This window comes from Haemaphysalis longicornis, unplaced genomic scaffold (genome assembly GCF_048455015.1).
Source record: "Haemaphysalis longicornis isolate Haplotype H1 unplaced genomic scaffold, Haemaphysalis longicornis Haplotype H1 scaffold_12, whole genome shotgun sequence".
NCBI lineage: Eukaryota > Metazoa > Arthropoda > Arachnida > Ixodida > Ixodidae > Haemaphysalis > Haemaphysalis longicornis.
In genome coordinates, this window is record NW_027526225.1 from 85,401,337 (window position 1) to 85,423,881 (window position 22,545).

Sequence of the window (22,545 nt, forward strand, 5' to 3'; positions counted from 1 at the left end):
CCTTCCGAGAACGGAGGAATTCTTAACAAATGCCTTTAACGTGTTCACCCCCCTCCCCCCTAGAAAGCGCGTTATTTCGTTATCGTCTTTCTTGGTAATGGAATGTTGTGATTACGCTTACTTCTACCGGTGTTTATGTTATCTCAATACTAGCGTACAACGTAAAAATGCTTGCCCAGTACAACAGTAACTGTGTACAGATAAAAGCAGTGAAAGTATGAATATAAAACTAAAAGACGAATTGTGCCTCACCAAGACTAACGCTAGGGCCGCTGCCCCCGAAGTCTCTCTCTACTGCCGCGTGCCGGTCTTCCTGTGTGCGTGCAATGGCTGGTTGAGCGCTGTTGATTGATTAGGGAGTTTTAGTATAGCGGGAAGCACCACTTTAGCGCGCCCATAGCGTTAGCGGGCACGCTAACCGTAGCACAACGAGGCGCTATCCGTTCGCGATTGCGGCCCGCAAAACGTTAACGCTACAGCTAAAACGCTATACTAAAACTCCCTATTGTGGGGTTTAACGCGCCGACGCAACGCAGGCGATGAGGCGCGCCGTAGTGGAGGGCTCCGGATTAATTTTGACCACCTGGGGATCTTTAACGTGCGCCGAAATCTCGAACACACGGGCGTTTTTGCTTTTCGCCTCCATCAGAAAAGCGGCCGCCGCGGCCGGGAATCGAACCCGCGACCTCGTGCTCAGCAGCGCAACGCCTTGGTTGAGCGCTGTTCTCCACGAGTCATCCTTTTATTGTTTCGTCATTCATGGCTGGGTAGTTGATGCCGTGACAATATATAACAACAGCGAAACGGGACCGAGCTCGCCCTGGGTTACCACTCTTCCTCCCTTTCTTCGCAACCTTGTCACGCAATTTTCCTCGCTTAGAAAAACTCGCAGCACTGACGGCGAAGTCATACAAATTGCCCCATGAATGTTACAAATGTTCCCAGAAGAGCGTCGCTTCGAGCACAAAGCAGCCGTAGCCGAGGAACAAACGTTACTTTGATGAGCCCGACACATAAGGGCGACGAGCTTTATAATGGCAAAAGTGCCGGCGCTCTCCACTGAACAAATTGGGGCCCGAGAAAGCCTCGGCAGCAGCGAACAAACGCCGGGCAAGCAAGCTAGCGACGTGCATACACAGACAGCAAGAAAAAAAGAGAACCGCACAGCGGCCTTCACTCGAGTGGCAGTATAGTGGTAGCCATATAGGTGTGTACCGACTAGATTGGCTTATCAAGGCTGCCCCGGTCCGCAATGGAAATTACACACATGTGCCGTACTGGGAACGCGGCAGCGCGGGCGGGGAAGCGGCGGCGGCGGCCCTCAAGGAACGGCGCTCGCTCCTCTACTTTTTGTTTCCACGCCGCGTAGTTCTGTGCAGTTACAGCGCGCGGAAGAAACGTGGGGTCGATTTAGAAAGCCGGAAATTGCTTGTAGTCATCTGGCGAACTAGAGAAGGCCTATTTTGACTCCTACACGGTTACGCATTCAAAACTTTACAGTTTAACACTTCCCCCGTACCACTTGCAAGGTCTCCTACCCCGAATGATACTCACAAAGGCTTTATCGTAGGTAAGGGGTGTTGTTGGCCTAAGCCTCAATTCACGCTCGTCCACAGCGCGGGGGCGACGCCGAGTTGAGTTCGAGGCGCAGCGGTGCGCGATGCTTTAGAAGGGCATGCCTGCCTGTCATGAGCCGACCGAACACCGGCGCGTGCTCGGAGTGTGCAAGTGCGGGACGGAAACGAATCTGCATGCCCAGAGACGGCGGCTGCACTTAATGTCCGCTAACGACGGATGCCTCGAGATCGGGCAGCGTTACTTGAAAGCTGCACGGCACACCGGAAGTTGGCGCGTGCAGATTCTGTTTCTTTACGACAGAGCATCGAACGAGCGCCGTGCACTGCAATAAGTAACACTCCTTATTATAAACGCCGGCGGAGAAACAGAGAAACAGGTCATTAACGACTCCCATTCAGAACTCATCCGACGGGCAGAACAAAATGAAGATTCGAAACATCTCCAAGCTTCCCGATACCATATTAACGCGGCAGCCCCCTTTCCCATCATCTGGCGATGACACCACCGCGTAAAGAAATGTCAAAGAAGAAAAGAAAAGAAGACAGGGGCCAAGAATAGCGCTTAGTATTTTGAGACCGACCAATGCCTGATGTGAGCAGCGCGCTCGTGCACTACAACTACACAGACCGCTTATACAACGCTCCGTGCTTGTAACACTCCGGCATGAATGTGTACACTTTCGGAACGCCCCGAGTGACGGATGCCCTGCAACTGACAGTGACGCCCGCTATCTCTGGGGCTCAATTTCGTTAAGCGCATTTTAATCGCGCTATTGTTATTCTAACCGGAGTGGCAAGCGACGCCAGCACCATCGATTTTCTGCGGCGTCGTTTGAAGAGGTCTATACCGAGAGAGCGCAACTTGGTACTTATCTGGGGCGAGCGTAATCAGCGCGACGAACAGCTGTTACTGCCGCAGAGCAGGCCTCGGACAAACTAGCAAATCACTAATTACTCTTTCACGACTCATTTCTTTGGCAGTTCAGCCTTTCCCGTACACAACACATTGCGCGAGAACAAACCCCATTGTTCACTCAAAGAAATGTCATGTTGCTTGAAATAACTGTTTTTTTTTTTTTCAGTTCAGTTCTAAAATGTCAGCGAATGATCGCAGAACGTCTGGAAAAGACACCGAAATTAAGTACTCAATTTCCATCATTTATAGTCCTACTTACGGACCCCCAAAAGCGTAGAAAGAAATGTACGACTTAACAACAGGCATACAAACAGTCCGTAAGCAACAACAAAGACGGTAACGCACGAAATAAGTTATGCAACTCATTTCCGGTAGTCCGTAGGTGCGGTTGCGACAAAAAGGAAACGCGATCAAACGCAGTTGTGTGTGCGGATACCACGGCTAATACTTCAGTTTAAAAAATAGCGATCAAACTTGGGAGGCGGTGCCGTGCGCTTAGGCTATAGATCTGCGCCAAGCGAGGCTCACAGCTATAAACATCGTTTACAACTGCGAGCAAATTTCCACTGCTCATAAGTTTCTTAGCGTGCGCTGATATCTATCTTCCATTCACGCTTTCTTTTCTCACACCACCAGGAAAAAAAAAAGAGAAGAAGCAAGCGTAAGCTGGAATTAACCTTGCGTTTAACAACAGCTCGTCGCAGCCCCCCTGCCACGGGTTTAATACCAAGAAGGCGCTATCTGAAACGACACCCTCAATTTTTCAAGACAGCACAGACTTTCGCAAGTAGCTCACGTTACTCGCCATACGGTATCGGACAATCATTACACACCTCTCCTCAATGCCCGGCGCCTACGACGAATATGTATATGTATACGCGAATATATGTATACGCGAGCGGCGTAATACACGCCGAAGACTATACCTATACGTACTACCGTACTGCGGCGGTTTCAACGCTGCGGTCAGCGCGGCGGCGGGCGGCCGCCTCAGGGTCGTCCGTACATGATCCGCACTGGCCGTTCCCGACACGGCCTAGATACCGCTTTACGTCCGGGCGGTCGAACTGCACCTTCGCACGAGCACGGCTAATCGAATGTAAATGAAATACGCGGCCGCCGTGCGGTTCCTTGGGTGTGGTTCGTCCGTCCACGCCAGATCTGCGGCCGCCATTGAGATAAAGCAAAACGCGGAAAGACTTTCTCACGTCGGTTTCCCGTATAGCCTGGGGACGGACGGACAAGATCGGAGAAAGCGCTGTACAGCGCATGCGCGGCCATGTTGAACAATCCATAGCCTGTAAACAATCCAGAGGCTTGGCTATGGATTGCTGTGCATGCTACTGTGACGGACTGCCATGAAATTAGACGAAGAAGCCCTAGTTATAACAAAGTTATCCGGACAGAAAACTGACTTCGCTATAAGCGAAAGTTCGTTAAAAATCACGGATGATACGAACCCTCTAGGTACGCTGCGCTGGGGACCACAAAACAACGAAATTTAACAAATTAACTGCCAACGCTATAAGCGAAACTTCGTTCAAATCACGGATTATTTAAACTGTACAGGCTGCACTGGGGACCACGAAACACTTCGAATAAAGCGAGGCTATACAAAACATTTCGAATAAGGTGAAATTTAGAGTAAAGAGAATGCGTAACAAATCGGAGATCCCGATTTTTTTTTCTGCCGTGTTTTCGTAAACGTCCTCAACAAGCAGCGCTAAGACGACCGGTTCTCCATTAGAAACGCAACAATGTGCAAAGTCACGTTCCCTAACCTAGCGTGTCTATCCTACACAAAAACCTACCCAGCTACACGGCCAGACGAGAGTCACGACATACAGCCAGCTTATGCGGTGTCAACGCCCTTCCTCACTGCCTCCTTCAGTCGCGCGTGCTGTTACCCAACGCTGAAAGCCGCGTCACTGCCGGCACACGGCACAGAACACTGTAAAATACATCTGCTCACCATTGCAGCAAGGCAGCGGCAGGCTCCCGGTGACATTGTAACAAAATTTCTGCTACTCTCGTACCCCAGACAAAACTTAACGACTCCTCGCTCTACGCGACCGCGTCTTCCCTACATTTTAAATTTAATAAGAAATGAGGCGAAGGAACAATGCACGACATCTGAATCCGGAATTTCGCAAGTCGTCCTCGCAATATATATATATATATATATATATATATATATATATAAATCGGGGTAGTTGGGTGTCGACAGAGGGCTTTTCTAAAGTCATATCTGCCACCACATCAAAGTTCAACGACAAAGGCGCCACAGGTCGTGTAAAAAGAAATGGGGAAGGGATGGCGGGCTGTGCGATTGCTACATCGACCGAGCGAGTTAAAAAAAAACGCGGGATCAGGCAGAAATGTGTTACATAACGCGTTCTTCCACGCTCGACCTAGAAAAAGGAAACGTGCCACGGCATACGGCGGCTGCTCTCGGTGCGGACGAAGATCGCGAGTCCTTTATAGCCACCCGAGCCATCGTCGTCGTACAGCTCCCCCCCCCCCTTCCCTTCTTTCCCCAAGCCCTCCCGGGGGAACGACACAACGAGACGTTCCCGAAAAGCTCCGCTTCGAAAAAAAGAAAGCGCTTGCGAAACCGCAAGGGCGGATAGAGATCGAGCCAGTTTATAACGCCGACGTGTTACGTAGTAGCTAGTACAAGGGTCGGCCTGCATAAAGACGACGCAGACGACAGCAAAATAACGAAAGGGTTGCTAAGAGAGATTTGTTCCCCAAAAAGGAAAGAAAGAGATAGAGAGAGATACGCGAAAGCCGGAAATGGAGACTACTCAGCCGCGCCACGGTTTCGCACGCTCGAGAGCCGAGCGCGGAGCCGAAGAACCAACGGCTCGGCTCCACCGTGAAGTTGAGCAAGTGCCTCTCGGGGAGCGCAGCTCGGAGGAGAGAGTCAGTCGCTCACTGGGGAACTATTTGGCGCGAAACGTTTGTCACCGGCGCGCCCGAGAAAGACGCAAGCCGAGCGCCCCCTCGCGGAACCTTCAAACCCTATTGGGTTGGAGGAGAACCTTCGGGACGACACGCCCGACCGCGTGAGGCCATCTGCGATGCGTCAAAAGTTGGCGCGCACGGAAGAGGAGAGAAAAAAACGGGTAAAGAAATAGTAATTGAGTCGTAGGGAAAAAAACGTGTGCATCGCTCTGTTCTCTTTCATATTGGTGTCGTTGTGTGTACGTCTAGCGTCATCCTGACGGGGTCACCAGAGACGAGCGGGCAGCAATAGACTCTCCGAAGCCGACAGCCTTACGCCTTTCAATATGGATGTTTCCTTTGCTGGCGACGTTTATATGATAGGACCACGTTTATAGGACCACGTCGAGGGGGCAAGATAGCCCTGGCCTCAAGGCCACAGCGGTGCTTTAGCTAATCAAAAAGTTTATCTCCTTCCATCCTCTTTTTTTTCTTACTTGCTCTCATTGATTAAGAGGCCGGATGTGCTCGGTTAGTGGCGGTTGTCCGGTATTTTTTTTTTTAGGGCAAGCGGCGAATGAAATAACTCATCCCCTTCAGTCCAGACTTCCTTCGGCTTGAGCTGTAATGCTTGTAGCGCTGCGACTAACGAAAGGGAACACAGTAACGTACCTATATCTGCACAACCCCCGAAATGAACGCGGCGACTGAAATAAAATATGGCGATTGCAAATCACGAGAAGGATAAGACGATTGAGTATAGGTGACTACGGGGCGTATGTGTAAACTTAGCCAAGATTGACGCAAGTGTTTCTTTTTCCGACGGCCATCACTGCATTTCACATGACCGAAAGCCCGCTCCAGAACTGTTATTTATTTCTTTGTTTTACGACGGTTGTGGTGTCTGCTGCCCATAGCTAGCAGTGCTGGTTTCCCAAGCAATGTTTTCGTATGTCGACTAACAACTCGTCCCGCAAGCACTACGCTTTTAGTGCGTACACGAGTTACAACGTACAACGAACCGAAGTTAAAAGAAAATTTTGTAACCAGACAAAACAAAGCTGTGTCGTAGCGAATTCGCTTCAGCGGCGCTCAGATTTTATTTTAGTCAAATGGGAGACAGAAAAACAAACACGATAAAATGTGTGTAAATATATATATATATATATATATATATATATATACACGAGAGGCAGCACGCACGTATGTTGACTCTGACGAAGACCGGACCCCGTCGAAACGTATAGTTTTACCATCGTTTTCATACGGCGTTCTGCCTCATGTCGTTTTGAAACCAAATCCCGGAACTTATTCATCACAATATATATGTGTAGACAGACATAAATAAGGGTTGGCAGTCAAGAAAGCCTCAGAAAGCAAAGGGGAGAATGTAGTACGTAACTGAAACAGATGACGATTTTGGAAAGACAGAATTCTGTCTTTCCAAATTCGTCGTCTATTTCAATTACCTACAGCATTCTCCCCTTCTGTCTTTCCAAATTCGTCAGCTATATCAATTACCTACTACATTCTCCCCTTTGCTTTCCGAGGCTTTCTTGACTGCCAACCCTTATTTCTGTCTTAATTCAATGGAGCGCCCCTCATTCCTCATCCCATTCTGAATCACGCTATATATATATATATATATATATATATATATATATATATATATATATATATATATATATATATATATATATATATATATATATATATATATATATATATATATATAGCGTGATTCAGAATCACATGCCGGACCTTTCGGCATCCGAACGAAACGTTGACAAATATATATGTCGGCTCAGAGAGCATATCGGGCCCCGCTTCCCTGGCGAGCTCTTGACAATCGCTGAAATACGCACGTTGCACAGGAAACTGGCACTCGGCGGCCAAGGCATTCAGACACGGTGATTCACCCATCGTGCCACACTCGTTGGAATAGTATTTGCTGAGGAATCTGAAACCGGTGTCGGCGCGCGCGTCCCCGCGCCCGATAAGTGGCCGGATAAGAGCCCCGCTTATCGCTATTCTCGTCACCTCAGTCGGGGGCGGGTCTTTGATTTGATTACGAGGTTTAACGCGACGACGCTACACAGGCGATGAAGGGCGCCGTACTGGAGGGCTCCGGATTAATTTTGACGACCTGTGGATTTTTAACGTGCGCCGAAATCTCCAACACACTGGCGTTTTCGCTTTACGCCTCCATCAGAAAAGCGACAGTCGGGGGCGGGTTACAGGAACATCATAACTACTCGCACAGAACAGGGGCGTTTCAAAATAGCTATGCGGACAGTTTAACCATTTCGCACTGTTTCTCCGCTGGTTAGCTGGTTCCTGTAATATATACCGTAGTGTTCCAGAAGAGCGCCCGCCCAATGTACAGAGATATCAAGTGAAAAATACGAGATGGGTGATCTTCCGGGTGAAATGCGAAAAAAAAACTAGAAAAAAGTAGCCGCACCGCCAACCAAAACTGCGGAGATATCACGAAAAAAGACCAGGTGGGCGAAATTTCGGCTCAATGCGGAAAGGACAGATAAGTGACCGCATCAACACGTGAATAGATGATTCGAGTTTATTTTCACATGTCGGCGCTAAAGCCACCGCGAGTTTAAAGGGTGGGAGATCTTTGAGAATATTTCATCCCTAAATGGGGATGGGCTACGTTGTGTGGGTGGGCGTTCGCTTGGAACTTTACGGTAGTTAGGGCTACAACCCAACCCCCCCCCCCCCCCCCTGGTCTCTTTCCATCTCCTGTGTTTGTAACCCAAACAGTTTAGACGTGATTGTTTGGGCTAAAGATCAAATCGGCTTTTCGCAGGACACCGCCGGGGTGGCTAAGGCAACGTATAAGCGTTTCACGTTAGTAGCCCTTAAAAAAATTCACGCATCCCCAAGAAGTGGATCATGACGAGTGGGCGGAGCACTGGGGAGCGCTCACCGTAAATCACCCGTGGCATTGCCCACTCGCGCATGTAAACGAGTGACAACGCGTGCGTACAGTATATGCAATTCCAATCCAATTCAATCCGATACAATTCAATTTAATCCAATCCAATCCAATGCTCCTCGCGCATGCGCAACACTGTGTACACGAACGGCAAGGGACAAGCCACGGACAAAGGCGCTTCGCCCCTCAAAAAAAAAAAAGAAACTAGCTCTCCTGCTTTAGCGGAGTGTGAGCAAGTCGTTTGTAGACCTGAGAACCTGACGTGTTTCCGCGCCTCTTCCCATTGAGGCAGCACAATTACGGACAGCGGTCATCTCCGCATCAGGGTTCTCGACCCGAGCGTGCGAACATCCCGTTCCCAATGACCATGTCGCCTCATTCTTCGCTGCCTCGGCGCGCCCCACGCACTCACGCTTATCGCCTCCATATTTGTAGCTTTCTTGCCTCACGCTGTTGCTTTTTCTCGTTACGTTTTGTGTTGCCCTCCCTCTTCGGCTGCCGCATTAGCGCTGCCTACTGCATTCATCTCAAACGCCTGGGAGTCGAGTTTTATTTCTTTACTTCCCGCCCGTGTACGGAGGAGCGACCGAAACGTGGGAGAAAAAACAACGGCGAAAAAAACAACAACAATCAAGTTACCTGTGAGGGTTTCACTGCTTCAAAAGCAGTGAAGCCAAAACTCGTTAAAGAAAAAAAAATGTACCAGAAAAGAAAAAAAAAGCTATGGACGCGAGAGCATCACCATTCCGGGTGAGAGTTGCTGCCGCAAGTTTCACACATAAGAACAAACAAAAACAAAGTTTAGCCTTTTCCTCAACCAAGAAAAAGGAGGCAGAGACAAGAAGGCAATCTAGTTGAACACGAGAGAGGACGACGATGCAGGGTGCCATGTGGCAAAGCGTATAACCAAGAGGAAGGGAGGAGGGCTTCTTCGAGGGGAGTTCAAAAAGAGAGAAGAGACAAACGCGAGGCAACAAAACGAAGAGGACTGGACCGGCGCGAAAGACAAAGGAAATGAGAGGAAGAGGCTCCACGCCTCTGGAGTGAGCATCAGCCGCCGCCCACCGCGGGCCTCGAGCGCGCGAGCAAGAACAATGCGCTATTTCGACGTCGATTCACAGGTGGTGCCGCGCTGACGCCGCCCCCCTCCCGGGCTTCACATCCGGCCGACAGTCGGGGGGACGGGAACAGGTAATCTGGAGGACGCGACAACAGCGCTGCTGCTGCTGCTCGCGTCAAAGCACTCGGAAAGCGGGGCGCCAAGAAGAAAAAGAAACTCTCAAGGAGCCACGACGTGGCTGAGTACGAAGGGGAACCGATTGAACCATTTTGCGCCCTCCTTGAAAACGAAGTCGGTCGTTTGTTTTTGACTTTCGTGTTCCTTCGCGAGCTTGTAGGAATGGAAGCGAAATAATAGATGGTTGCCTGGCGGAAAGTGTCTGGGGGGATCACTTGCATACCAGACGTCGTTTGAGACGCTCTGCTGACCAGTTACCATACGCGGCAATTTGCCGTACTGCATTGTTGGCCTTCGCATTCCCGTTTGTTACGCAAGTACTACTTTCTCGGGGAAAGCAGTAGCTACAGGTCGCTTAGAAGTTGCCCGCTTGCTTCGGCATATCTCGCGTGCCACAACAAAAGAGTAAACGTAGGGTCTGAACGTATGGTTTTCAGCCGAGCCCAAAATATTTGTTGCATATCCCCTTCATTTTCGGTAGCAGCAGTGGGAACGCTCGCTCTGGATATAGCGCGCGCAGCACAAGAAAAAGAAAAGTTCAGGTGTTTATCTCATCTCTTATACCCCTGTCACACGGGCACTTTCAATCGCGATTGAGTCGATCCGGATCGAGCTCAATCCGGATCGGGCACCTGCTACACGGCAGTTTCAATCGCGATCGAGCTCGATCCCGCTCGAACTCAATCCTGGTTTCTCAAGCGCGATCGAGGCTTCCAAGCGCGATCGAACGAAGGCGGCGATACTCTCGTCCCCGCTCAGCAATGGCACAGAATGTGACAACTTCTACTAACGCCACAAATTGTGTCAAATAACTTGACCCAAATAAGCGTGAGGTAATATTTACATAGTCACGTATACCTACGACCGCGCGAAGTTACCAGACGCCGGCCGCAAGTACATGGTTAGCGCCATCTGGCGAACACGAGCGCAACCCGTGCAACTTCTCAATCGCGATTGAAACGTGCCGTGTAGCAGCGGCAGTACGTCGAGCGCGCTCGAAAACTCGATCGCGATTCACTTCAATCGCGATTGAAAGTGCCCGTGTGACAGGGGTATTAGACGTTAGGGGAAAAAAATGAAGAAGAAAAAAGAAGCGCGCTACTTGGAGCGGCTACACAGAAACGTTTATCGCTCTACCAAGGCGTGCGCGCGCCCTGGTGTTATTGATACAAAACCAGCTTCTCAACCCATGGCTTTCTTTCTCGGCTGACATTTTCCTTCCAGATCATCATCGTCGTCATCAGCAGCCTGTTTGCACCCCGCATGGCTTTTTTATGTTCGGGTGAAACCTTCCCCCATAGTCGTCATCATCATCACCGCCGTCGTCATCCTCAGCCTGTTTGAATTTACCGCCTCTCCCAGATCCTCCAGCCGTTCCTGTCCTATGCAGTCCATCCCTTGCCCCCGAATTTTCTGATCTCATCCCTCCATCGCGTTAATCGTCTCCTCCTACTTCTAGTTTCGCCTTTCGGTAGCCACACCCCGTTAACTTGTTGGTCCGCCTGTTGTCTATTCTTGGCATGACACGTCCAGTCTAAGCCCACTTCTCCCGCTAAATTTCAGCTATGACGTCTATTAGATGCGACTGCATCTCATTCACTCGCCTTGTCCCTGCATTCGGCATCGTCGGCGTCCGCCCCTCCCCCATTCTCCTCGCCGCGCCAGCTGCGCTCTCCGCCGCTCACCCACTCTCCTCTCCGATAGCGAACACTCTCTCGCGAGGGGCTTGGATTGGATTCGATTGGATTGGATTAAAGTGGATTGTGTTGCGTCATTGCCGCGGCAGACGCACTGGCGCCGGCGCGTCCCCTCACCGTTACGCGCGCTATAAAACGCCGTGCCTGCGCCGCTCCGCTCCACCGTTCCAGCGCCGTTCCTCCGCTGTCCAACGCTGCAACGTGAACCCCCTATGCGTCGCATCTACACAGGGGTTCCCGCGAGGGGGGGGGGGGGTGGGAGTTTTTTCGATTCTATTCCTTTATTTGTGGTGTGATAAAGAAACCAAGTACACTTCGCAGAGTTATAACTCGTCTTGATTTCGTTGTCTCAGATAATTGCCACGCCCACTAAATCCTCTCAGAATTAAGCTGCAAATGCCGAGGAGCATTTTCCCCCAGCTGGTTATTTTACATTGTTTAGCACCACTTTCCCCCAGCTGGCTCTTTTACAATGTTCAGCCCCATTTCTGGACTTTCACGACAGATCGTTCAAAGTTGCATTGTGTGCGCTGCGATGCAGCTCGGCCCAGTTAATGGTCAAGGCGAAAGGTGAGATGCGTGCGCGCGTGTGTGTCCTACCGGTATACTACCAGGTTCCGGCAAGACACACCCTCTTGTACAGCGAGTATCAATGTCTGTTCACGGCGCCTTCAACTACTTACAAATGCGGCCATGAAGAACGTCGATTACACCGATCAACTGGGTCAACAACTAGGAATGCCGGTAAGCTCTTCGATAAATACAGTGTACAGCCAACGGCCTATTTAACCTAAGCGTTACGCTGCCGGCGGGATTCAAGGACGAAGTCTAATTGGAGTCAATTATGCCGTCATTTTTAAGGTAACCACGAGTGTGGCATTGCGAAATGGAGTGTGAGAAAGCCATGCCGTTGCCGAGTTGAATTAATGAACTTCAAATCATGAGGAATAAATGCCGCGAGGATTTTAGTATGCAGTTGAACCTCGTTACAACGAACGCTGTTATAGCGAATTATCGGATACAGCGAAACTGAAACCGTAGGAGCCGCGCGTGATATCGAACATAACGACGAAATATTTCACCAGGAGGGTGCCAAGCTACTTGGAAGAACCCCCGTAGTCCGCAACTGCATAATTGTAAAGGCCCTTTTGTTCGTGGACACTGGAAAACTTCGCCCTGCTCAGTGCTTTGAGTAGCCACCAGACGAAGATCACACCCTTCATCAAATAAACAAGGACGCAGGTGTGTTTTATCAAGTGAACTCTGTTCTTTTGTAATTTAGCGTACTCATGTTCAGGTTCATTGAGCTTGAAATGCAACAAGGAGAAAGGTAAAAGTTGCCTTGTTTATATGGTGGGTTGGAAGCTTCAAAATGGATTTTAGAGGGCGAAGCACCCTAGGACGACCCGCTTTGTCCGGGGCTTGGCGACGTGTAATCAGTGTTGCGCATGCGCGAGGAGCATGGGATTGGATTGGATTTGAATTAGATTGAAACGGATTGCATTGGATTAAATTGAATTGTAAAGGATTGGATTAGAATTTTACATACTGTACACACGCGTTGTCACTCATTTACATGCGCGAGTGGGCAATGCCACGAGTGAATTACGGTAAGAACGATCCCCAGTGCTTCGCCCACTCGCCGTAATGGTGATGCGTGAATGTTTTTTTTTTGTGTGTCAAGTATTTTTGCGCGAGCCAGATTGTCGATTTGCTATAGCCGATTTCTCCATCTACTGTTACAACAAATATCGTTTATAACGAACTAATTTGCTGTCCCGATAGTACTTTGTTATAACGAGGTTCGACTCTTATGCCGGAACGATTCTGTGCCCCCTCCCCGTGTATCCAGTTAGAGCAGCCCGAACCCACGTCGGTCGGAACCCGGACCTCATCGCCAGTTGCGGGAAGACTGAGACAACACCGCGGGTGGCTCGCAAACCAGCGCTTACCTAATGCCGTCCCACGGGAAGGAACCGTGCATATTATTACAATTACAGCGCGTAGGGGGCCTACTCTCGGACGAAACGCCCAGACGCGGCTACGAGAACGGCAGCAGCTATACCGGAAAGAAAATGAGGAAAAAGAGAGCGCGGAGAACGACGCGGAAAACGAAACAAAGAAAAGAAAGAACTCCGGGAGTCGGTCGGCGAGCAAACGTTTTCCGAATTCTCCGCTACCACCACTCGCGCACGCGTTCGCTCGCACTGCGGCGGGAAAAAAACAAAAACAGCCAGAACAACAAAACACAGCGGCGGTAACTTCGCGCGGCAGCCGCCGCCCCGTGTGCGGCTTCCCATGGCCGGCCGCCTGCACCGCGAATGCGGCGTGCTTGGCAGGAAAGCCCGTCAGGTGCCTCCAGGATAAAACGATCGGATGCTCCAACTCTCGTCCTCTCCTCCGGCAAAAGCCCACAGACTGTCATATTTCGTCGCCCCTATCCGCTCGTCTCAAAGGAAGGACTTAAAAGATCACGGCAGAGATGTCGCAGGGGAGTTGTGAGGCATTGCAGTCTTGGCGGCGTTTGCACGCCGCCGCACAGCGCGGGAAAACCGGTTTCCACACCCCTCCTACCGTGGACGACGACGACCACGCTCTCGGGCATCGTTAGCCGGGAACACAGCGGCTGGCCCTGCCCCGGCCGCCAACGGACCGGCCGATCGTGTATGTACGGAGGCGAACGAAACATCGCGGAACTCAGGAACGAAGTCAGCCGACCAACACCTCCAAATAAGGAGAAAGCCTCGGCGTAGTGAGAACACGGCCCCACTTCCATTATTAAAACACTGCCTTTCGTCCTGCTGATTGTTCCGGGTTCTAAAATATGACATCGCTGTCGAACGACGCGGGCGAACCTCTCGGCGGTCGGGCGAGAGGAGATGCCGAGGCAGGCTTTCCGCAATCTCTGAGGCGCTCGGGTCGCTCTAATCAGGGCGAAACGCAACACGCATGCGCGCGCCTCGCACATATCGCGGTCATGATTGTCCGGCGTTGAAAAATAAAGCGCGGAAATGAACGAGATCCGCGAAGCCACGCCGTAAACGTGAGACGCGTTTGGCGAACTACGCAGCGATGCGCAAATTGAGTTCAACAGTATACCGCAAAAGGTGGGTGCGTGTGCGTTCATTAGACGCAACCGTTGATGCTTTAGCGTTGAGTTAACGGAACAGTGGACGGACGGTCGCGGACAATCAGGGCGGCGCTTGTGTTGCTGTTCGAACCTTCTCCATCATTAGGTAAACGCCCGTTTACACCGCCGAAGCGTTGCGGTGTAAACAGAAACCCGATGCACGCTTCGCTGGTGAATGGATCGAGTTGCCCCAAGCCGCGTCAACCACACATGCAACGCGACGTCCTGTCGCGTTCACGCCAGCGGAGGAGGAAATAATAACTTTATTTAGTCCAAAGAAGATACCTATTCAGGCCCGTGGCGCCTTAGACGACGGCCAAGATATCTTGACTCCTGGCGGCGTCTTCGGCCCTTTGGACGGCCCACTGCTGGATGTCAGGGTTTTCGCTGCGTAGCACGGTGTAAATGTAATTTTAAAAGCGGAGCAAGGGCTTAGTATTATTATTACCTTCACGAGTAAAATCGACGAGGAGCTGATTAATGTCTGCGACAAGCTGAGTATAGACGACAAGCTTCATTGATTGATTGATTGCAGGGCTTTAACACGCGGACGCAACGCAACGCGATGAGGCGCGCCGTAGTGGAGGGCTCCGGATTAATTTTTGACGACTGGGGGATCTCCAACGTGCGCCGAAATCTCGTACACACGGGCGCTTCTGCTTTTCGCCTTGTGCTCAGCAGCACAATAGACGACAAGCTGAGTACGAACACGATAAGCTCAATAATGCCCTGACAACCTGAGTGAAGTCTACGGAAAGCTGAGTCGGGTCTATGATAAGCTGAAGGAGACGTATAACGCTATACGAACTAGCACATCACGCGCAATGTCGGCTGTATCCCTCGTGCCTGTGTCTCACTCCCTCGCTCCCTCGCATACCCACAAAATGACCGTGAGCAGCGACATTCATATTCTGACGTGTTGGCCTGGGCAAGTAATGGCTGGTTCTGAGACGAACCCTTACCGTAATTTTTTATCACTGAAACTTTATAATCATACTTTCAACCCAACATCAAGTAACATTTCTAATGGGTAAATATTTAGTGGAACTACTGGTCACACAAACATTTGTTTCCACGCGTAAAAAGGCGTAATGAAAAAAAAGAATGTACAAAGAATACACTCGCGAGCAAATTAAGCCACAAAGAATACATGTTTCCCGTATCCCCGAGTCGAACGGTTTACTGCCTACTGGCTCGCTGCAATAACGAAAATAATGCTCTGGCATGCGGAGACGTTTGCAATGCTGACTGCTTCGTTACTTTCACTCGTGTATCGCAGACCTCTCTTTTTTTTTTTTTTTTTTTTTGAAGTAACCTTAAATGTTTGAGGAAACACCCCTTAAACGTTTGCTAGCTAACGCAGGCGTTTCATCACTACAGCCACAATATAGCTGGTTGAGTTTGAGTTTTCTGTACATCTGCGTTAAGCCTGAAGTGCTACAGCATTTTTGAAGGTACTTCTCAAAGATTACACCTTCGAACGGAACGATGTGGACCTGGGCAGGACACGTGACGATAAGAAGAGACAGCAAGCAGCGCAGTTAGGTAGCCAACGCTTAGACGAAGTGTCTAGACAAGGACAACCACCGCGTACGAATGGCGTGTGACTACGCAACTTTTACATTGTTGGGAGTCGTCTTGGAACTCATTAAGCGATAAGCAGAGGTGAGCGATTACGATAATGATGATGACGACAAAGCACGTAGCTCCTGCTTAGGTCCAATCCTCTCTAGACAAAGGAGCGGGACCAGCAGAACGAAAAAAAAAAAATCCTCGGCGTATCGGTACCCACAACACTACCAGGGCGGTGCTCTCTCACCCCTTCTAATACCCTCTGCGCACTGAAATATCTCGCAACAGCGACCTGGAGGCAAACGCGACAGCGTGCGATCCGACCGTCCCAGCCAGCCGGCAGGCAAATGGACGAGCTCTTCTCTACTGTTCGCCGCAAGGTGTTCGCTCACACAGCCCACCTTGCTCCCAGCGCGTGGTAATCTGCCCAGCCGGTCACGAGCACGGTAAACCAAGTGGCGGTGCCGCCGCCGGGCTGCCTGCCGAGTTCCCATCCACACCACACCGACGGCAGACAACAAGCCCCGTTCACAGTCCAAGGTCACCTCTTCAAACTTCAGCACGTGAACAACATCTGCACCGATCGACCACATGCTGTGATGTCAGCCAGGGGGAAATTTTGACTGGTACGACTTCACAAGCGAAGGCGAACCGTCTCACGGGCCTCCTCGTCTCGGACGTGTGCCGCTCCCGCCGACCGTTTCGGCGGCGCCCCGCTACAGAGGGGGGAACCGCGATGCCGAAAACTGGCTCCCCCTCTCTCCCGTTTCGCCCAGGAGGCTGGTTGTGGTGCGGCTGCTGCGGCGGGTTTTGGAAGAAAGGGCCCCGCCGCCGCCAGGGTTGCAGCCGGGCCCGGCATTGTTTATCGCGCCGGCCGCGCCGGACAGCCGAGACAATGAGCGCGCTTGATGACGACGCGCCGGGCTCCCCCTTCTTTTATATGCAGGCATCCGCCTGGGCTCTTCTACGGCTTCTGCTGCTTGGGTCAGCGCTCTCTGTCAGCGGAGGTCCAACGGGCGACACTGGCGGGGTGGCTGGCGTCGACTGTTGGGTGCCGAGGGCGTGGAGACGCGGCCGGGTCGGAAAGCCACGGCACCCTGGCGAGCGGATAGGTGAAGCCGCACGTCGCGGCAAGATGTGGTCCCGCCTGGAGAGCTTCTCTCGGAACAAGCACGCGGCATTGTGGCGCGCTGCGGGTATGCACAATCATCATCATGATAGGTGACGCATACGTGGCTGCAAAATGTGGGCCCTTCTTCCTGGACGTTCTCTCGGAACACGCATACAACATTGTTGTGCGTATATGCATACGAAATCATCAGCACACCCGAAGGTGACGCGTACGCTGCTGCAAGATGGGGCCTTTCTAGACGTTCTGTAGGAACACGGACGAAGCATGATTTCGCGCGGGTATACGTCCAAAAAACACGCAGCAGCTCCGAGAACGAACGGTGTGCTGGTAAAAAGTCAAGCTTTAACAGAAAGCGAGAATACAAATCTAGTGATCGTAAACGAGTAGTCCCTGGGAAGCAGCGGACGAACGGAACAATCGATGGATGTGTAACGCATATATTGACAGTATAAGTAATCTTTTTAATGAGCGCAACTGTCAGGTGCTTGTAACAGACGCAGATACAGTCAAACCTAGTTATAATAAAGTAGTATCGGGACAGTAATGAAGTTCGTTATAACCGATATTCGTTGTAACAGTGGAACTAAAAATCGGTACAAACCAATCGGTAATTTGGGTCCCGCAAAAATCCTTGATAGGAGAACGCATTATGTTAATCTTCGAACCTACAATAAACAAGGTAACCCTTATCATTCTCCTTGTGGCATTTCAAGCTCAATGAACCAGCACAAAAAACAGGAAATTACAACAGAACAAAGTTCATTTGACAAAACAGGCCTGCGTTCCTATTTTTTCGAGGAAAGGTGTGATCTTTGTCTGGTGGCTATTCACAGCCTTGAACAGGATGAAGTTTTCCAGTGTCCACGGACAAAGGGGCCTTTTCTACTTTTGCAGTTTCGTACGCCGGGAGTTTTTTCCATGCAGCTTATCAGCCTAGTGTTCAATAATTCTTCGTTATAACCGACAGTGCGCCCGCCTCTCACAGTTTTACTTTCGTTATAAAAGATATAACTGTCATTCAAATGAAGCGTGACCAATCAAAGTTCGCATTTAGTTCGCTATGCCCGATAATACACTATATCAGTGTTCCTTATAATGAGGTTCAACTGTATCCCTTTCAGTCACCATGTCTCCATATGGAGACGCGACTTTCTCCGTCGTTTTCCTCGTGAAAACGAAAGAGTTCATGCTGCAGAGCGGTTCGGCTGATTTTCGAAAACTACAGAAGTGAAACATAGCACCAGGTGATGTGGAATGGCGGAACCGCACTCTAAATATCGTTTCAAAATAGACGCCACCAAGTTTTGTGGGAGATCCGGTGTGTTGCCCTCCTAAGAATTATCTTTTATTGTGGCGTAAATCATTTGTAAAGGCTAAAAACACATCTTTCATGTGGAGAAATTATTATTTTACCTCCTTGTTTGTAAACTGCTTCAGGATATTTATTATTTTTTATAGGGAAAAGCAGGATTGAGTAATGGTGTCTCCGTATGAGGACGCGACACCATTTGCGTAATACGTATTCTAGAGAGACTGAACCCTTTTTTTCTTACCTCTAGACACTTGACACTGCTAAATTTGCAAGTATGGAATTTTTCTGCAGTGAATATAATAATTCGTGACTAAAAGGGGTATATACGTTTGGAAGTAACCATGGCGTCTACATTCGCATGTAAGTGCAAAATCATTCATGCATGACTCGTTAGAGGTCTCGGTACTCAAGAATGACTTGTGCAACGCGCCCCTCGACACCTGGAAAATCTTCACCACAACCTCCGGAGCAAATGCATCGAGCGCAGAACAATAGAGCGGTTTCGTAATGCCGAGGGCGCCCCGCCCACTGAAGCGTCTCAGCGCAGACGCAGCTTCGGCGCTTAGAAAGCGAATTTGAATTTCTTTGTTACTGCGCGGAGAAATAACGCTGCGCTATGGCATCCGCTACGTAACAATGGCTGGGATATTGAAGCGGCGTGTAGCCGATAAAGATATCTAACTTCTGGCAACTTTCGAGACAACGGTGGCGAAAACTAAAATTGGTACAAAATGCCGCTCCCAACCAGGGTAGATGCCTGTTGTGAATCACTCGAACCATTTAAACTTATCTGGTTTCAACGCTGTTCGCCCGTGACGAGAGTTTACGCGTTGATTGATTTGATTGTAGGGTTTAACGCGCCGACGCAACGTAGGCGATGAGGCGCGCCGTAGTGAAGGGCTCCGGATTAATTTTGACTACCTGGCATCTAACGTTCGCCCAAATCTCGAACACACGGGTGTTTTTGCTTTTCGCCTCCATCAGAAAAGCGGCCGCCGCGGCCGGGAATCGAACCCGCATCCTACATCAATCAATATCAAAGGGCCATTCATCTCAATATTTTTTTCGCCCAGCGAGTTGTTCAAAGCAAACCCCCCCCCCCCCCCCCCCTAAAAAAAAAAACCTGAATTTTTTTTTCTTTCGCCTTCTTAAAGCCGTTTAATAGAAAAGCTTCATCATTTATTCACTTCCTATACGTAGAAGACGCTAGAATCGCCCAGCGCCCGACTCAAACACGTATCCCCGTTTTTTTAATCATTTGCCGACGACTGTACCAAAACCTACGAACTAAATCAAAAGCCACTCCCTTCTTTTGTTACTTCAGACGTCTGTTTCGCAGCAAAACGAACCGAAGCGGAGAACGGGGCGAAAAATATAACTTGACAATCTTTCCAACGTTTCCTGCCACAAGTCGCTCACTCCCACGGTACGCAAAGCAAAAAAGATTGTGTTCCAAGATCAATAAGGCAAATCAACAGAGCGCCGCTGACAGCCCGAAACGTTTCGCAAACCAACCTGACGCGGTGTTCCGTCAACAGCTCCGGAACGTGTCTGGCTAAACACGCCAACTTTATCAAAACTGGTAATAGCTAGACGACCAACGCCCTCGTTTGGCGCGCGTTATCGGAGCGCTGGGTCGTCGTCTTACTCGGCGGGTCGAAAGTGCTTACGCCATCGTTCCTGCCAACGACGTGTTGCAGCTGCTTCGCCAGCTGTTTCGGCACGTAGACTCTGGACATCCCCCTACGGAAAAGTTTCACGTGAAAAGAGTTCTGTACTCTTTTGATGCCCGGATTACCACTTTCTATGGCGGAGGGAGATATTCGAAAGTGAAAGCTTTCACACAGCGATTTGATTTTAGACTGGTAACTTGTGCATTATTACGAACGCCAAACTCAGATAGCGAGTAATCAGTGGCGTGCTGTTTACGACCGCAGGCGAAAGAATTACAGTCCTGGTCTCACGTGTGCGCGGGTGAGGAAATATTAGAGCGAACTAGCGTTACGCGAAATCTCAAGCCTTCAGAAACTTGATCACAGCGATCTTCCGGCAATCATACGCTATACGCAATTCATGTATACGTGGAAAAAATTAAGCTTGCTTCGTAATCGCTTGTAGCGAGCAGGTGCGACGCAGAGCCCGCATATGTCACGTCATAGAGCCGGAAAGTTCGATACTGAACCGTGTCGAAGTCAACTACTGCTGATCGAAACACAGCAGGGAACGACGCACGCACCGAAACACACTTCGGTTTTTCGCGGCTGTTCTAAATGCGAGGGCTTCTTTTTTCACGGCTGGGGAATAACTGCAAACGCACAAGGAAAGAAACTCAAAAATGAAGACGCCGCCGTCTCACGCCTAAATTCTGGCGCGGTTTTCAGCGAGCGCAGACGCTGACAGCTTCCCGGCCGTGCGGTTGTCAGCAACGCTTTTGGCGCGCCGACAGCGTGTCTCGCGAAAAGAAGCCAGCACGCAACGGAAAACGCGACATCTCCCCGGTTCCAAAAAAACGCCCGTCAGGTCCAACTGTGTGCGATACGAGCCGCTCCTTACTAGGAGATTGGAACGTTACTCAAGCAAACCGGAACTTGTTCGCAGCGCAGTAGCATCGGCAACTCGGCGGACGCCCAGAAGAACGAAAAGAATGTAATCCAAATCCAGCAGGCAAACAGCGGCGACTCCGGGCGGATCTAGTCTGCTTCACGTCTTTGATTCGCAGATAACATCGCGCTACTACCTTACGTTAACCACCTGAAGTGTGTAGTTACAGGGTCCCAGCAACTATTTGGACCAAAAACAACCCACTAGGAAACAACGTTGTAGGAAAAGTTGTAACGCGTTGACGACCGCTTATAGCTTCCACTGCGATCGTAAGCTTGTTACTTTTGCTTCACTCAGTGACAGTGATCGATGAGTTGTTCCGGGCGCTTTCAGAGAAAAAAACAACCAGAAAGGAGGCAGTGACGTTTGCGACTGCAAAATAAAGCGGGATGGCGTGGGTTGAGACAATTAATAGACGCGACGTAGCTAATAAAACAAGTGAGGGGGAAGAGACAAAAAAGAAAGCCAAACAAGCTGCTTACCTGGTTGTCAAGAAGCATCTAAGGACGAGCCAGACGTTATCCCAGAGCCGCTGAAGCTCGACGTTCAAATCCTTGTCACTCCTGCGTCCCGGAAATATATTTCGTAGAACCAAGTGTGCCGACGAGATGTCAGTCGAGTTTGACCGCCATGCCCAAAAAGGCGCGACCCGATCAGCGGCAAACGTTATACACTGACGGCACCCGCAACGAAAACTACCTGTTGTGTGTCCGGTGTTAGCACGCCGACCAGTTGCTCCGAAAACACGGCGTCACTGGAGCTACACAACCACTGTCACACTCCGCAGCACGAGATCAATCGGCGTTCACTCCGCGCCGGATGGGGACCGAAACGATGCAGCAGCGACCACGAACCCAAACAACGCTCAAACACGCTGCGTTGGAAGCGGCGCTCGCGAAAAGAGCCGCTCGAAACTCCCGCACCTAGCACACTCCGTCCGATAAAGCAACGGCGTGAATCGCGTCTGATGCCAGAGTCCGACGGGCGCGCCAAGCGTCCGCGAGGGGCGCCATCGCGCAGAGCGCTCCCTCCTCTCCCCAAAAGCGCGCACTCTCCGCCAATCGCGGGGCAAGATTTCGGAAGACGCGCTACTTTCCTTGATCCGATTGGAAGAAACCTGCTCTTTCCACCGCTCTACCTCGCGCACAGCTCTTGCGCTATGGCAGGCGAAGCAACAGAAGCAAGCGTGCCCCGAACGAAGCGGCTCGTTTGCGTCGTCTGCTACGCTACCGTCTGCCCGAACAGAGTGGGGTGTCGCACTTGGCTTCGGCTTTTCTTTGTTCTTTGGATTGACTGTTGGATTGTTTGCTTTGCGTGTCTTCTAGCTCGGTTCTGCGCCCCCTCCGGTGCTTCTGCACTTGATTCCTTTTGTTCAACCTTTGTCTTTCCTTGCGCGGATCTATTTGGGGGAGCAAGGGGGGTCGGTCGTCTCCCTCGGCCACTGATTTCTCCCGGTCGCGTCCCGAAGTGGC

At 50.5% G+C, this 22,545-nt stretch overlaps 1 protein-coding gene across 2 annotated transcripts in view; it reads right to left on the reverse strand.

Moving 5' to 3' along the window:
* LOC144162912 (latrophilin Cirl-like) overlaps positions 1 to 22,060 on the reverse strand; it is a 254,934-nt gene extending 232,874 nt beyond the window's left edge. Inside the window, exons 1-2 of one of the 2 annotated variants that reach the window (XM_077693632.1) lie at positions 21,773 to 22,059; positions 21,556 to 21,636 (exon numbers count right to left, since the gene is read on the reverse strand). The gene's annotated coding sequence lies outside the window, so the exon portion shown is untranslated. Of the gene's footprint in view, positions 1 to 21,555 lie in introns of both variants that reach the window. The other variant, XM_077693635.1, reaches the window with a different exon arrangement.
* Positions 22,061 to 22,545: the final 485 nt, after the last annotated feature.